At 39.1% G+C, this 15,369-nt stretch overlaps 1 protein-coding gene across 3 annotated transcripts in view; it reads right to left on the reverse strand.

Moving 5' to 3' along the window:
- The window catches only part of LOC146328301 (galactosylgalactosylxylosylprotein 3-beta-glucuronosyltransferase 1), a 108,240-nt gene that overhangs the window by 29,798 nt on the left and 63,073 nt on the right, over positions 1 to 15,369 (reverse strand). Inside the window, exon 1 of one of the 3 annotated variants that reach the window (XM_084717227.1) lies at positions 4,679 to 4,807. The exons of the other annotated variants lie outside the window; for them this stretch is intronic. The gene's annotated coding sequence lies outside the window, so the exon portion shown is untranslated. Of the gene's footprint in view, positions 1 to 4,678; positions 4,808 to 15,369 lie in introns of those variants that run through there. 3 annotated transcript variants of the gene reach the window in all.

The raw sequence follows: 15,369 nt of genomic DNA on the forward strand, positions 1-15,369 counted from the left end.
ATTTAAGACCCAACTAGCATCAGCTTTAAAATGATATAACACATTAAAGTGTAGCATTAGTGAAGCACCTCCAAGCTATTACTTGAGAACAGAGTGCCTCATTAAACTTTCCTTTGAATCTAGCTTTGTTTCATTTGGAGAGTATCCTTTATTCTTCAACAATAAACCTTCTGAGGATTCATCAGGCTGCAGTGGGAACAAAAAAAACTCCAAGTGACTTTTTTTTTTTTGTCAGAGTTAGATTTATTCCATATCATACACTGTGAAGACGGAGTCCTCTAGCATAGCACATACCACGTTTTTCCTTTAGTATGACTTTTGTGAGCACTTATTTCTGAGGTTTTCAGCCTTATCTCATGAGGGAATCCCCTCTGTTGTCAGAGAAATAACTCAGTTGTTAAGTATTGAACATATACTGAACTTTATTGTTATTGCCTGTTACAACAAGATGTGATTGAAAGCATGGGGGCAATAGCTAGCAAGTGGACAAAAAGTTAAGACAAGTACATTCTTCTCACTGGAAGCTGGAAAAAACTGTCTCATCAGGTCCTAGGCCAGACCTATAGCCCATTTGAACATCTTTATGGCCTGCATATCAGGCTGGCAGGTGTGGGATATGAAGTAAAGTACATATTTTCAAGCTAAATTGAGATACTACTACTATGGTTACGTAAAGCACTTACATGCTGTGACGGGCTGCGATTGCGCTCGCACTGCACCTGCCATTAACTCACTCAAGCCTAATGTTGCACCCAAACTGTGTTGGAAAAAGTAAAACCAAGGCAGTATAATTTCTCTCACTGAGTCAAACACCTCACTGTCAGAAGTCTGCTAGATGCGGTGGTGACTGATTGATTTTGATGATAATTCAAACAGGTGTACTTATTGTCAGTCATCTTGTTTTTTACATTTGTCTCAGAAAAACACCTCACATCTCTTTGTTTTTTTAAATGTAGCTTGATGAACTTCCATCAAGCTTTGTAACCATAACTTTCCTACTTTTTTGAATGGACTGGCTGCTGTCTGGATTTGATTATAATGATACAACTGTAATGAAAGAAAAGAGATGCACATTTTATTCCATGTAATAATACATCTATACATCTATTATACTGCACAAATTATTTGTAGTTATTAATTGATTAAGTATTCGGTGTGGCCAACAACCTACTTGCTACTGAAGTTGAACAGCCCTGTCCACAAAAACATGTATTTGTATAACATTTTAACATAAATTGTTGAAATGCATTACTGTTGTTTGGGTTATAAACATGATGCAAAATACAGTGGGTTCCTTTGACTGACCCTCTGAAAGCCTTAACATCAAAATTTTGGTTGGTCTTCATTAAAACTTAAATTTAAATAATATCCATGATTCATTATTCAAATCGCAAAAAGTGTATTCACAAAAATGAATAACAAAAAATATTATTGGGGTGAAATCCCAGTTGTTTCTCGCCACTTGCACGAGTTTTGTGTCAACATCGTGGTTAAACTGGGTTAAAAATGCAGACGGTAGCATCACATTGGAAAAATAGGTCAAAGAGAAAGCAAAGTTTATTACTTGCTAACTTTGGATCCATTTCTTAAAAGCTGAATCAGAATAATAATGAAAACATGGTCTTAATGATGTGTGTGCAAAACATATACAGCCTAGTTGACTGTCTTGGCCTGCATCCATGAAATCTTTTATATTGTGTATTGAATCTGGGTAAAACTTCAGCATTACACTGGAGCACAAGGTGTGGGGGGGGACTCCCTCGATTGCCACTGTGTATTTCGCACACTGTCTATAAACATACTTTAATGGGCACTGCACAGTAAACTTTGATAATTTATTGCTCAGTCCCTCACACTGACAAGTATATCAGAGCCAGTGGGTCAGCTCTGGCAGGCTAACACATTCTCCCTCTTTCTCCTCCCTCTCTCCATCAGATTTGTAAAGCTGAGTCTCCAAAGACGAAGCAGGGGCAAGTTTCCAAGTTTGTAATCGAGTCTGTTTCTGACTTCTGAGCTCCCTTGGCCCCAACCATCTCCTATTTCCCGAGGACCAATAATAACATCATCTTTTCCTTGCTTGCTTTTGTGGCAATATTTTGATGTACTCTCCAGTCGGCAGGGAAGAGGGGCTCTCTGGAGATCGTGTGTCCTGGTATGTCCAATCGTTGGCTTTCGTTTTTGAATTTATTGGTCTCAGACCAACTTGGTGAAGCCCAGAACAGCTTTCAGGGGCATCTGGGGAACCTTAGAAGACAAGTTGCTGCAATAGATCATTATTGATGTTACTGTCACAGCCCCAAAAACAGCTTCGCCTGGAGGTGTCATTAAAAGTGAATTCCGAATGTGAGGGCATTGATTCAAACAGGCTTAATTGCTTTTGAAGTACAGTAAACCAGGAGCAGGTGATCTGTCTGGGTTTTCTCTGATATGTTGTGCTTCTCCCATTGTCCTGGTTTTGGCTTTCGGGGCACAATGTTGTCATATCATCATTAATTTAATAAACGTGCAGGTATTTGGCTTGATGACACTGGTAAACTTTGATGATTGACAACTTACAGTGTTGCACCCTTATGGACAGTAGGAATAACGCAAGATGCACACAATACATGCACTGTAAAAAAAAAAAAACATACTGGAATTAAGCAGGCTCAACTAATCTTTTCTTATTAACATAAAGCCGCAATATGTAACAAAATACACACTCAGGAGTTTGAATTCAGTCACTGCCTGCCACTTACTAATTCAGTGAATATTCTGCATTAATGTTGAACTCTTATTAACGTGAAATGGGAACAAACAGTCACTTTGACTCGGAATCAAAATTTCAAAGGACAACATGAGTTCTTCTTGAAGTCTTTTGACTTGAAATGATAAGTTGAATGATTGAACTCATTCAATTAAGTTTCTAAAGAAACATGATCAGCATATTAGCAGATTTCCCAACATGCATTGTGTGACGGTTAAACCTCTCCTGAGAGCGTTCTTTTTAATAGTTTGAAGAAAACAGCTTATATGATGAAAATTTCTGTCTCTAATAAACTTTAAAATAACTTGTGATTGCTTGTGTTCACAATAATGAAAACATTTACTATATATATACATACATACATGTACATGAAGAACTGACTCTTCTTTCCTTCGTAATTCAGACTGTGTGTGTGTGTGTGTGTGTGTGTGTGTGTGTGTGTGTGTGTGTGTGTGTGTGTGTTTTCATGAGTGTATAAATACAGTATATTCAATAACTCAATTTTATTGGCTTAATATCTTTGTTTCTCTTTTCACTCAGACAGAGAAACTGTAAAATATAATGGATGAAAAAACAATTAGCGGCTGCCTCATTGGTGTAGTCGAGAACAATCTTGTGTTTTAAAGACCGGGGCGCACTGAGGCAGTTTGAATCTCTCCGACTGTCTCTTTCTCACAAACTAATTAAACTCATTTGTGGGCAGAGGGGGAACTGATGACACACTACACAATGTTAATTTGAAATCTTGAGCAGAGTTGGCAATTATTTCACTTTTCGAAATGTGAATGAGAGTGTTTAAAGTTCTCAAAATTAAAACGGGCATGAAGAACGATCAAGTATCTTCATGGGATTTGTGTAAGAAGCGTTTCCTCTGTTCAAATGAATAAAAATGGGAGGATCTTTTAGGTCTCCCTGGCTTGTGTTTGCTATGCTGCCATTCATATTCTGGGTTGGGTTCAATGAAAGGTCGCCCTGAGAGTGGGTTGTGTTACGTGTCCCATCAATCCAATTCACACCTGCCATGGAGCGAGTCCGTTCAAAATTTGATCCTCTCCTCATGAAACAACTGCCTGCATTGAGTCAAGCTAATAATAGCAATGCAGGGAAGGCAGCTACTGTATGAATGCTGAGGGTGCCTGTGAGTGTAAAGACAGCTATGTTGTTTACAATCATGTGATACACTTAAAGGTCCAGTGTCTGAGATTTATAGTGGTTTATTGGCAGAATATGGCAGACATGAAATATAATATTCATAACTATGTTTTCATTGGTGTGTAAACACCTGAAAATAAGAACTGCTGTGTTTAAGTTACCTTAGAATGAGCCATTTTTATCTACAGAGGGCATGGGCCCTCCTCTACAGGGGGTTATACCACCGTGTTAAATCAACGTGTTGCACCGCCATGCTTGTATGGTAGCCCAAAATGGACAAAACAAACACTGGCTCTAGATGCGACCTTTCACGCTTTGTGCCATGGTCACTGTAGATCCCCTTTCTCATAAACATGTAGTGGCTTGGCTTGACTCAGTATGATTTTACACACTGGTCCTCTAAGTTTCCTTTAAATCAGTCTAAACTGAATTAGAAAATAACCGGTTGAAATGACAATGGTAATAATTTCTGCAATAATTCCTAATCCAAGAATGTCTGGCAGAGATCAACAGACGTGAACCACAACAAAACATCTTTAATCTGCCAGATTTGAACTATCAGAGCACCAGTTAGACCGATCACTGTAAATACTGTCTGAAGCAAAAATTAGTGTTACAGCCAGTGCTGTTTCTCATGCTTGATTTAGATGAGGAAAGCTGTTTCATTTTCAGGAAAACTTGAATAACCCATTAGCTGTGAGCAGCGGCCCTGATTGATGGCCCCGGTCCACGCCCGGATCAGGCTGCCTCAGCAATGATAAAAGATTTAAGAGCACCAACCTTCAGGCAGGTTCTTCTCTGCTGATAACTGCGGGGGATAGCCTATCGCAGTCTGCCCTTAACTTATCCTGACTAATTTATAGTCCGGCTCACCCAGGGCACATTTCCAATGCTTGAACCTGGGAGCACGACGCAGCCTCTCACAGCTGGCTGAGCAGGCTGAAGGAGCCCCGTCAGGATTGCAGGGGCTGCCACTGAGACCTGGACCTGCCATGTTAGGTCAGCACAGTTAAGCTCAGATCAGAAATGAGTCAAGGGAGGTGTCATCTTGGCGAGACCACAGGGCGAGACGGGAGTAATAACAGCGCTGCCTTATAGTTTCTCCTCATTATGACAGCTAATAAGTAAGTCAAAGACAGCGTCATTAGTGTCCTAAATGAATGTGTGCAGTTTAAACTTATTAAAAGTATTAAGTCCAACCACAGATATAAGGACTATCTCAGGCTGGAGTTTTTGAATTATTTCTAAATAAATTATAGAATCAAAATTAAAAATTAAACAGAAGCCAGCCTTTTGAAATAGTCTAATACACACATAAAAACAACACTTTTTTATTTATGCCCTCATATATCCTATTCAGTTGTCTGAACTGTTGATGTTAATGAATTACATCCTGATACCTTGCTTGCTATTGGACTACATTTCTCAGACTCCATCTCTACAGCATTTCTGTGGCTGGTGACTGCAGGCTAAGTAATTTTACTGAAACAAATATGATCCACCCATCGACAGAAAAAAAAATGTTTAACCAGGCTGTGTTCACTGCCTCAAATGAATTAACTTTTCCCGAGCCATATTAGCTGAAGCTAGCTAGCTTGTTAACTAATGTTACATTGATACATTGATCATTGATCTATAAAACTTTTTTTTTAACAGGCATCTATATTGTAGTTATATTGTGGGTTTGTAAGTTATGAGAAGTTTGATCCCACTCATTGCACAGTATGATCCTACAGCCAGCAGCTGCTTAGCTTAGCTTAGCTTAGCACAAAGACTAGAAACGGGGCTTAACAGTTAGCCTGGTTGTGTCCCAAAGTACCAAAACTTGCTACCATCACCTCTATAGCTCACTAATTACACTCATTTTCACATTATATTTTTTTGTTTAATCTGTTTTATTATTTTTTTTAATTTAGGGTTAAGTGTTTTTGTATGAAACTGTGTAGAACATGTTAATTAGCTTTATTTGCTGGTAAGCACACAGTGCTGGTACAGAAAAAGTCACTGAACACTGTTTTTAAAGCTTCAGTACATTTTATACGTTAAATGTTACGATTGTATTGTTGTTAATACATGTGTTATTGAAAAAGAACCAATACTTTTAATACCTTTAACAGCCCTGGACCTTTGGACAGAGCCAGCTGTCAGGGTAAGATAACCAGCTACAGTGTACGTTCTGTATTTACCACTAAGATACCAGAGATGCATCAATCTTCTTATCTTGTTTTCCACCAGAAAGTAAATAAGCACATTGGACAAAATGTCAAATATGCTTAAAAATGTACTTAGAATTAAAGCTGGGAGCAGGCAGTTCATTTTTGGCATCATTGGGCAAAAGTTCCATAATAATCTTTGAGCATAATGTGCATCAAGTGGTCTGAGAGAAAACTAGACTTATGCTCCTCCTTTTGGCTCCGTTTTCAGGCTTTAGAAAATCTAGCCTTTGATGGGAAACCAAAGGACCAATCACAGGTTGGTAAGAAAGCTGATTGTTGAGTCTAATTTCCAAGACATCAATATTTCATAACCTGTGAATGAGCCTCAACAGTCAACCATCTTCGAGTCACCAGTCCAAAGAGACGGTAATTTGATGACCTGGGACTGAGACTTAATAACGGTCTTTCTTCAGAATTACTTGCTGCACCTTTAATGGATGAGAATTAATGCTGCTCTTAAACAACACTGACCAAAATTTAATTTGCAGGCTGCACTTGTATGCTAATAATGACTTTACATTACAGGCATTGACTGGTCACCAGAGCTGCTTTTTATGAGGAATTTGCCCTGTGGCAACAAGAAAATTAATAACATATTCATGGTTTCGATGTTTTTTCATCGCTGCCATTAGAGGATACTGTAAATTAGAGAATGACATTGGATCCTTTGTGTGCCTTCAACATGACAAGCAATATCAATCATAAAGTGGAGGCTTTTGTTGGAGATGACACTAAATCAATACATTATGACCTTTGGAGAGTCGTCAGGAATGATTCATGAATGTGGACATCAACAGTTCCTAACAAAAGGGACAGCACAGCGTTTATCTCATTAAAATTGGTTTTGGTGCACAGGGCATTGATTTCAACCGCATGTGACATGTCTCGCACTGTGAACAGGCTTATTATGCCTCAGCATAAGGTCAAAGGTTGGCAGGGGGAGCTCCCAGATTCATTAGCTAATTAAAGCCTGCTTCCTGAGTGGGAGTTTAGGTGTTCGACTCTCTACCGCACCTTCTTGCTTCAACACGCTATCTCCGCTGAGCTCTGGGTTCCTTAATGAGGGTTAGACCATGGATTTCTCCAATGAAAGATTCCCCAGCGCCTAAGTCCCCCAATTATATGCCCTTGTGGAGGGAAAATATATATAATTATGAATCATATCATCGCTAATTAAACCTAGGGGATTAGCTCCAATGCAGTGACAGTGTAGCAAAGTTTTGTTTGGCCTGGGAAATAATTGGTGCAAATAGAGGAAGAATAAAAGTCTTTCCTTAAGGAGAGTCTTTGTTAAATAACCTACTGCTTGTTTGACAATGGATCAGGCTCGCTGGGCATCTAAAGGAATTTGGGAATTTATTGATTGCATTGTAATAATGAGAAATACTTAGTACTTGTCCTCATCTGCATCAGCCATGGAGAAGGAAAGCTGAGATTCGAAAGACTGATGGTATGAGAAATGACATGTGGGGACACTGGTAGCCTCAGGTAGGAGAGACCAGCCAGTGGGGAAAAAAAGAGTGGAGCTCCGTGACCGACATGAGAAAACTAGATGGCTCCAAGGTGTCAAGTGTGTGCCGTAGTGTAGCATTTCTGCATGTGTGAATCTGAATCAGGGACGTGCTGGAGGACAGCATGCGTGCTCAGCAAAACCTTCCCCAGGATAAGTAGAGGTTATAAGGATATGTCTGATGTAGAGGCAGATGAACTTGACAAATAACAATTATGGACTCAACACAGCTGCCAGTTTGCTCATGTCTGTCGCTGGTGTTTTCTTAATTACATAATTAGTCAGAGTGTTGGTATATGTGATGTCCCTCTATGACATGCTGTCATTAGCTTTGAACCTGCCAGTAAAATACGGCCCCCAGGAGACAGACAATTTGTGGTGGAGACTCATTAAATAGCTTTGAAAATTGGTGGATACATTATTATTATCATTATTTCCCATGCTTACTACACACGTTAGCCGTTCTATTTGCCAATGCCTTATGCAGTGTATTATATTAACACAATGGTATCTTTAAAGCCCATTACCTTATGCGTCACAGATGATGTATTTGTGTTGACACACTGGTGGCTGTAGTCCAAACACTGTGAATAAATTACACATGCAATATCAACTAAAATTATGCTTGTTTATATGTTAATATCTACTTAATGCTAGTATCAAAATCAGAAGACTGAGACCGTATTAGAGAAACATCCTAACTCACAGATCCTATCTTCCATGTAACCATGGTAATTAGAGTTAGGATCTAATTAAGGGGGAAAAAAGCCAAATGGTGAACAGTTCCTCAGTCAAGGCAGATGTAAACTCCCCAAAATCTTAAATAAACTCTTTAGTATAACCATAAACCTGTCCTAAGTTTCAATTTTGCACCTGTAATAGTAGCTAATGTAGCCAACAGTGGTGTTCACTAAGAATAACCTGTAGTAGCCACCTCTACTGTTAGTTAATTTGTTTTATTTGTATGACTATTTTTTTATTGCTTTCACATGATGGATGCTGGATACAGCAGACCTATCTTAGCCCATTGTCTTTTTATCGCCCAAGTTAGCGTTTTTATAAATTTCCCATATTTTCCATTTTTGGTATGTTTCAGCATATTTCAGTAATAAAAAAAAAACAAACTTACAAAGTTGTTTAGCTCTGTGAGATAAGAAAAGTAGCATTGGTTGCTGGGGAAAAGTTGATAGGTGGTATTGGACTGAGTATGTAGGATTTCCTAAAAGTAAAATATAATAGGATGAAGCAGGACAATATATGATTCCTAAAGTTAGTTAGGACTGACTTTTGTAATACCAACATGGCGAAAAATTATACAGACTCTTCCTATCATAAGACTTAATACAGGAAGTTTCTTTAATATGGCCTCACTAATGCCATTGTATTCTATATGAAAATGATCCTTGTCAGCAGTCTTAACATGCTAGTCAAGCCACATTATTATTTCACATTAAAAGCTGCACAGCACATATGCAGAACTTTCACACAAATGGCATTTCTTGAATAAAAGCACTGACATTTAAAGATCTCTGGTAAAATGTCAAATAAGTGATGATGTTGAATGCAGGCCTAATGAAGTAGCAAGTCAGCGCAGTTTCCAGCTCGATGTAAAAACAAGGCACCTTTGACATTTCAACCCGAGCCTTCATAATCTGCTCTTTGCTGGCCTTTCAAATCATTGCTTATCACTTACTATTATTATTTGTCCTTCTACTTTGCTTGCATGCTGCTATGCACAGTCGCATCCAAAGAGCACCCAGGGGCACAGAAAGATGACACCGACAGAACAGTGTTGACACAGCGACTGTGTGTCTGCGGATGCTACATTACAGAGGTGTCACTGACTCAACAGAGCAATGACTTTGCTGAGATAAAGAGCACGGCGGTGACTGACGGCATGTCTTCACAGGCAATGCTGTCACCAAATCCATGAGTGTTTTCAGCTACATGGATGCTGTGCAAGCATCTGTGAAGACATATTTGCACTGTGTGATAATAACGAGGGAGAGAACTTCAAAACCAAATCGCAAATGTAACTTTAAACACCTTCATTACCAGACCAAGCCAGACATGTTATTATTGGACAAGAGTACACAAGGCTACGGGATGCTAACATGGTCAGAATGCTGCTGTTAAGTTTGACATGTTGTGTTTTTGATAAGAAGATACCATTCTCATGTCCAAATAGTAAATATAAAGCCTTCGCCAGCAGCCAATCGACCCTTCCTTTCTCGCATCCTTTTTTTGCTGTATGCCCCAATGATAGTTTAGCAAGCTTGTACCTCAGTCAACTCGCACCTTTCCTGTTTCCTGTACTTTGATATGCTAAGTGCTAAGCTTGTCTATGTTGAAAAGAAAAAACAAACAACAACAACAAAAAAAGATGTTGCTGGGGGACCTTTAAAAGTAACATATACTCAAATCTTTTGATTTGCCAGAGTGGCTAGCAACATCACAGAGACATAGACAACAAATGACTTTGCAAGCTGGCTGAAGCTTACAAAGCACATGAGACACCTTATGAGTGTCCTCGCTAACCGTACAGGTTAGCAAGACACAGAACACACAAACACAAGTGACTTTTCTAGCAGGGAGAGCCAGCAAAGCACATGACACAAAACACTGCGAGCAGCCTAGCCTGCATCTGCATAACTAGACTGCAGACATGCAGACCTCTGTCTGCCGAACGGCCCACTGGCCTGTTCTGCTGCAGCCTCCCTGCTTTTGGGCACCAGGCCCTGATTACTGATTGACTGCTGCCAATCACTACAGCTGCACAGCGGGGAGGTGCAGTACCTGGGCACAGGAGAGCTCAGCAACACATACACACAGTGTGGCACATAACACTGACTGTAATGTTAGGTTTGTCACCACCTCATACTGAAACTCTAGAGGGCTTTTAATTTGAAATGACAGTTTTGCGTTTGTATTTGCACTGTGATGCAGTAACTTTAACAAGGCAATAAAAATGAAGCTTCATACTGAAATATTGTATTACATTTCCCATCATGCCTGAACTGAGCAGTCTCTTAATTTAGCAGTTTTATGTTGCAAAATGCAAATTAATTTATAATCTTTGGTAAATGTTTTGTTCAGTACGTTATGCATCAGTCATCTTTGTGCTGGTTTATAGTTTTACCAATTAGTTAGGTGTCTGTTACATTCCAGCTGTGTTTTGCTGTTTTAATGTTCTTATAATGTGTTTAATGTAAAAGGCTTGATGTTCCTGACAGCTGCTTTCATTCCTTTTTTAAAAGTATTTTTTTAGGCCTTTTATGTCTTTATTTGGATAGTACAGCCTCAGTACATGGGGTGCATGTTCTACCAACTGATCTACCAGGGAACCTCCTGCCAGTTGCTTTCTGTCTCTCATTCCACACTGCCTGTTATTAGTTGAGAAAATGTGGTATGCCTTTTAATCTGACAATTGGTGACACAATAGAAACTGGTCTGAAACCCATTTTGGGTGCCAAACCAAAAACTTGGAAAATGCTGGCTTAGAAGGACTGAAACAAGGTGAAACAACTAGTCTGAATCTGTCCAAACAAAACAATACCGGCACCTCCAAATCTCACTAATTAACATGTTATATCTTTGTTTGTTTAATCTGTATCTGAACTGAAGTGTAGAAAGGACAAGTTGTGGTTTTACAGGGGTTATGTGCTTGTCTATTTCTTGGCAGAGTGCATTTACTTCTTGGAGTTTTACCTTGTCATAAGGATGCCAGACAGCCAACAGACTCCTGGAAGTCATTTTGCTTGGCCAAGACATTGTTCTGCAGATAACCCTTTTAAGAGCAAAATTTACACTTTGGTTTTTGTACTGAAATTGTAAAATGTAAATTTGTGAGCTTTTGAGGTGGCAAGCAGATTTTGCTTCCTTTGAACAGAGCCAAACAAAGCTAAGCTAAGCTAATTGGCTACTAACTGTATATTTCCTAGGCAGACATTAGAGTATTATCGATCTTTTTATCTAACTTTTGGTAACAAAAAACTTTTTCCAATAGACCCTTTACCCTGCAGCCATATTGACATGAAGGAGGAAATATGCAATGTTAATGTTGTTAAGGTCTCATTCCATTCAGTGTAGCAGAGCCTTTCCAATGAGCAGACGTGCACCATAGCAGCACCCAGTATCATTGGTAACCTCTGTGTTTATTCTACTATTTCATGTCAAAATGGCTGTTGCAAGAAAGGTTTGTCCTATATGTAGTTATATTTCATCGACAAGTGCAACAGCCATTATAATGTTCCCTTTAGTTTAGTTCTGACGCATGAGAGGTGAGTCATTTCTGCAGTGCAGGGTTCTGTGCCCATAGTGACACATACACACAAACACAGTCACACACCAAAGCCAGCGTGACTTTCCTTCCTCCTCAGGGTGATCAATAGCCTTTAGGCTGAAGGAAACCCTACTGGATTTGTCACTGGATTGAACCACAGGACCCTGATGAGGGGGTGGCTGAAGAATAGCTGAGGTGGGTCAGCCCAGTATCTATAATGAGTCCCCTCGGGGCTGCCACATTATATGTGGAAATGGCTCCAATTAGGCCATCCAACTGTAAAGTCCACAGGAAGGGAGGGCTGGGTAATAACAAAGTTAGTGGGGAGGTTATGGATGAGACTGAGCTACAATCAGGTGTTATCAGAGCTGTATTCAGTCACTCTGTTCTTAACTGGTGCCTTATTACGCCGCTTAAAGTCAGCTGATTGAACAAATCAAAGGCCATTTCCTCCAGTTTAAAGACCCATATCACTGCACACTGAATCCTCCAACAGCTTCCCATGTTGAAGCACAATAATACAGTTTTCACGGTCACTGGCTTTCATTGCTTGAGATCAGATGCCAATGCTTGCGTATTGCATTTGAATAACATCTCAATCTGCCTGCAGATCATCATAATTACCATATTTCCAGCCTTAAGTAAAGCCTTGTTCTTTCACAAAACATTAATCACTCCCAATGTACTGAAAAGCAGATCGTAAGCAGATTTCTTTGTTGGAAATGAACGAAACTGACATATTTGCATGACCCCTTGGAGGCGACACGTCATCATGAGTTTGATGAGTGTACTCCTGAAGTTTGACTGACCCCTCTGGCCCTTTGACCTTTAATGTAGCACAAGGATTTCTAGATGCATGGATAATAATACAAGAGGAAAGGTAATTGGCTCAACACGCCCATTCATCTAACAGTGATCATGTAATAACATCAAATGTTTACTAAACTGACGTGCCTCATAGTAATCTTGGCAGTATTTGGAAATTTTCCATTTAACAGCACAATCCAGTACAGTATGTATGTCTGTTCCTTTCTTGTGAACGCGATATTTCAAGAATGCCTAATGACAATATCTTCTAACTTGGTCACTGTGACCTTATGTCAGTTCCATTCTCATGAACATGATATCTCAGGAACGCTTAGAGGAAATGTATTCAAATTTGGTACAAATGTCTATTTTCACTCAAGGATGAACTTTGGTGGTCAAAGGCCAAAGTCTGTTTTTGACCATAAATATTCTCTTAATGAAGACAGTATGTTTTTCAGTGGAAATTATTCACTGGAATCACACATCAGTACAGTTAAAAACATACTTAATGCCTTTCATAAATTCCTTCAAAGTATTCACCATTATATGAGTCTGAATATTCAGACAAACATGGATGTAAATGGCAACTTGACAGAGGAATACAACTTTGAGATGGTAATTCAAGTTCAGTTTGCATTGGTGATCATCCAGTCGATTTCTTTACTCATTTGCACGCAAAATACTGAACACTGTGTTTTTTACTGATATTGTGAATGCGAACAAAACTCTGATGTTTCCTCTTCAGGTGCTGTTAGTTTTAATAACAACGTTTTATTATTCTTATGATGAATTTGTTTTCAAAGGAGGAAAAATGTGATAAATCATCCTAAGAACAAAGCCAGCATTGTGGCAACAGCTTTTCAACAAAAAGCATGATCATTCTCTTTGGAACATTTTTCAGAACAGACCTTTAATGTGATTTTGAGTATGCTTTCCCTGCTTTATTCATGCTCAATTAGTCATGAGTCGTGTTTAGAAGTGCCAGTGGTCAGGGGAATGACACCCTCGCTGTCTAATGCTGTTACATTATGAAATAACGTCTGGTTGAGCACTGGCGAGGACATTCACTGGCTTGCTATTGATTAGCATCATAGTCCAATTCAGACTGACACATAGATTTTTTTGTGCAGCTCTGAGTCGAGGCAGAACTGAGAACGCAAACATGCAACACATAGCTGCATTCAATCCTACTGGAGGAGGCAGCTTCAAACTGCTTCCTTCTGCATACTACTTCAGTTCTACTGCCTGTGTGTGTTTGTGTGTGAGAGTGTGTTTGTCTGTATGTGTGTGTGTCATTTTATTTTGCCATGCTTGGCAAGTTCAGGAAATTCAAATGTTGCTGTTCATTATCACCCTTTCTGTTATGATTGTGTTCTATGATAAAATCAGAGAACAAGTATAATCTTCATATATTCATTTCTTTGTTTGTTGCTTTGCTTGTGCAGCCACACACAGTCTGTAGACACTGAAATATGAATTTGACAAAACTAGATAATAATGATGCATCTCAGCAGCGGGTTTCTGGAAATTTTTCAAAATTACACTGATTGGTCCCAGCAGGGGGTTCACTACGATTGCAGGCCGATACAAGGTGTTTCTGATTGGCCCAGAGGCACTACATCTGGTGGACATGTTCACTGCTCCCTGGAATACAAATAAAGCATCTATGTTACTGTGATTTTAGCATCTCAAATCCTGCCAACATTTTTTGTTCTACTGGTTGTCTGGATCATCAGACATTTTCTTTGTACCGTCAGTGTTCTCTTACGTTGGCTGATGATTGAAGAGATCTCCCCTCAACTGAGACATTGACGTGAACCCATGAATCCCATTCCTACCTGAGGCTGTCCTCACCAGGAAAGCAACAGGGGTGTCATTAATATCGAACTTTGAGAGGCCAGAGACCAGGGTCTGGTTTCACCAAGACAGACTTTAACTGTGGCTTCAGATGTCTAAATTCATCCCTTACAAAAACCTGTCTAGTCTTTGATTGTCTTAACCCACTATGACATAGTGTTGCCCTCAGGCAAAGAACTAACTTTTTGGCCCTCACACCATCCTTTTATTTAACTAACAAACAAACAAAACAAAAAAAAAAAAAGAAAAAAAAAAAAAGAAACTATATATAATGTCACATGACATGTCAGTATCCAAAAAATGAAGGTCTGAAGTGGATAAGGCCTTTCGGCCCAGAGTGGAGCAGTCCTTTCAAGAAGCAAAGCTACATTGTTCATAGTGCCATGATTGGTAAGATCAATAACATGTGTAAATTGAAATAACTTCATATAAAACATATATGCATGTGTATGAGTATGTTAAAAACTATGTTTGATTGGTTAAAGACTTATTTTGTTGTCATTTAGACACTAAAACTGTCTTTTTTTGTTCATTGCCTAAGGGCAACATTGTGCAGCTAGACCAGTTTTGTTCAGCCAATATCATACTTAAACAGTGGATGCATAATTATGACCATAGTCCGTGTTTTTATTATGCTATCAGGGACCTCCAAGCTCTCAAAAAAATATAATATAATAATCATACGAATTCATGCCGTGGAGTCTTAAACATACTATAAGGAGCTTTTACCTGGTTATGAAACAGTCTCAGTTTAATACTAATGCATCTATATGACTTACTCATATGACATCACTTATAT

The sequence above is a fragment of the Lutjanus erythropterus genome, chromosome 4 (genome assembly GCF_056507025.1).
Source record: "Lutjanus erythropterus isolate fLutEry1 chromosome 4, fLutEry1.hap2, whole genome shotgun sequence".
NCBI classification, from domain to species: Eukaryota; Metazoa; Chordata; class Actinopteri; order Lutjaniformes; family Lutjanidae; genus Lutjanus; species Lutjanus erythropterus.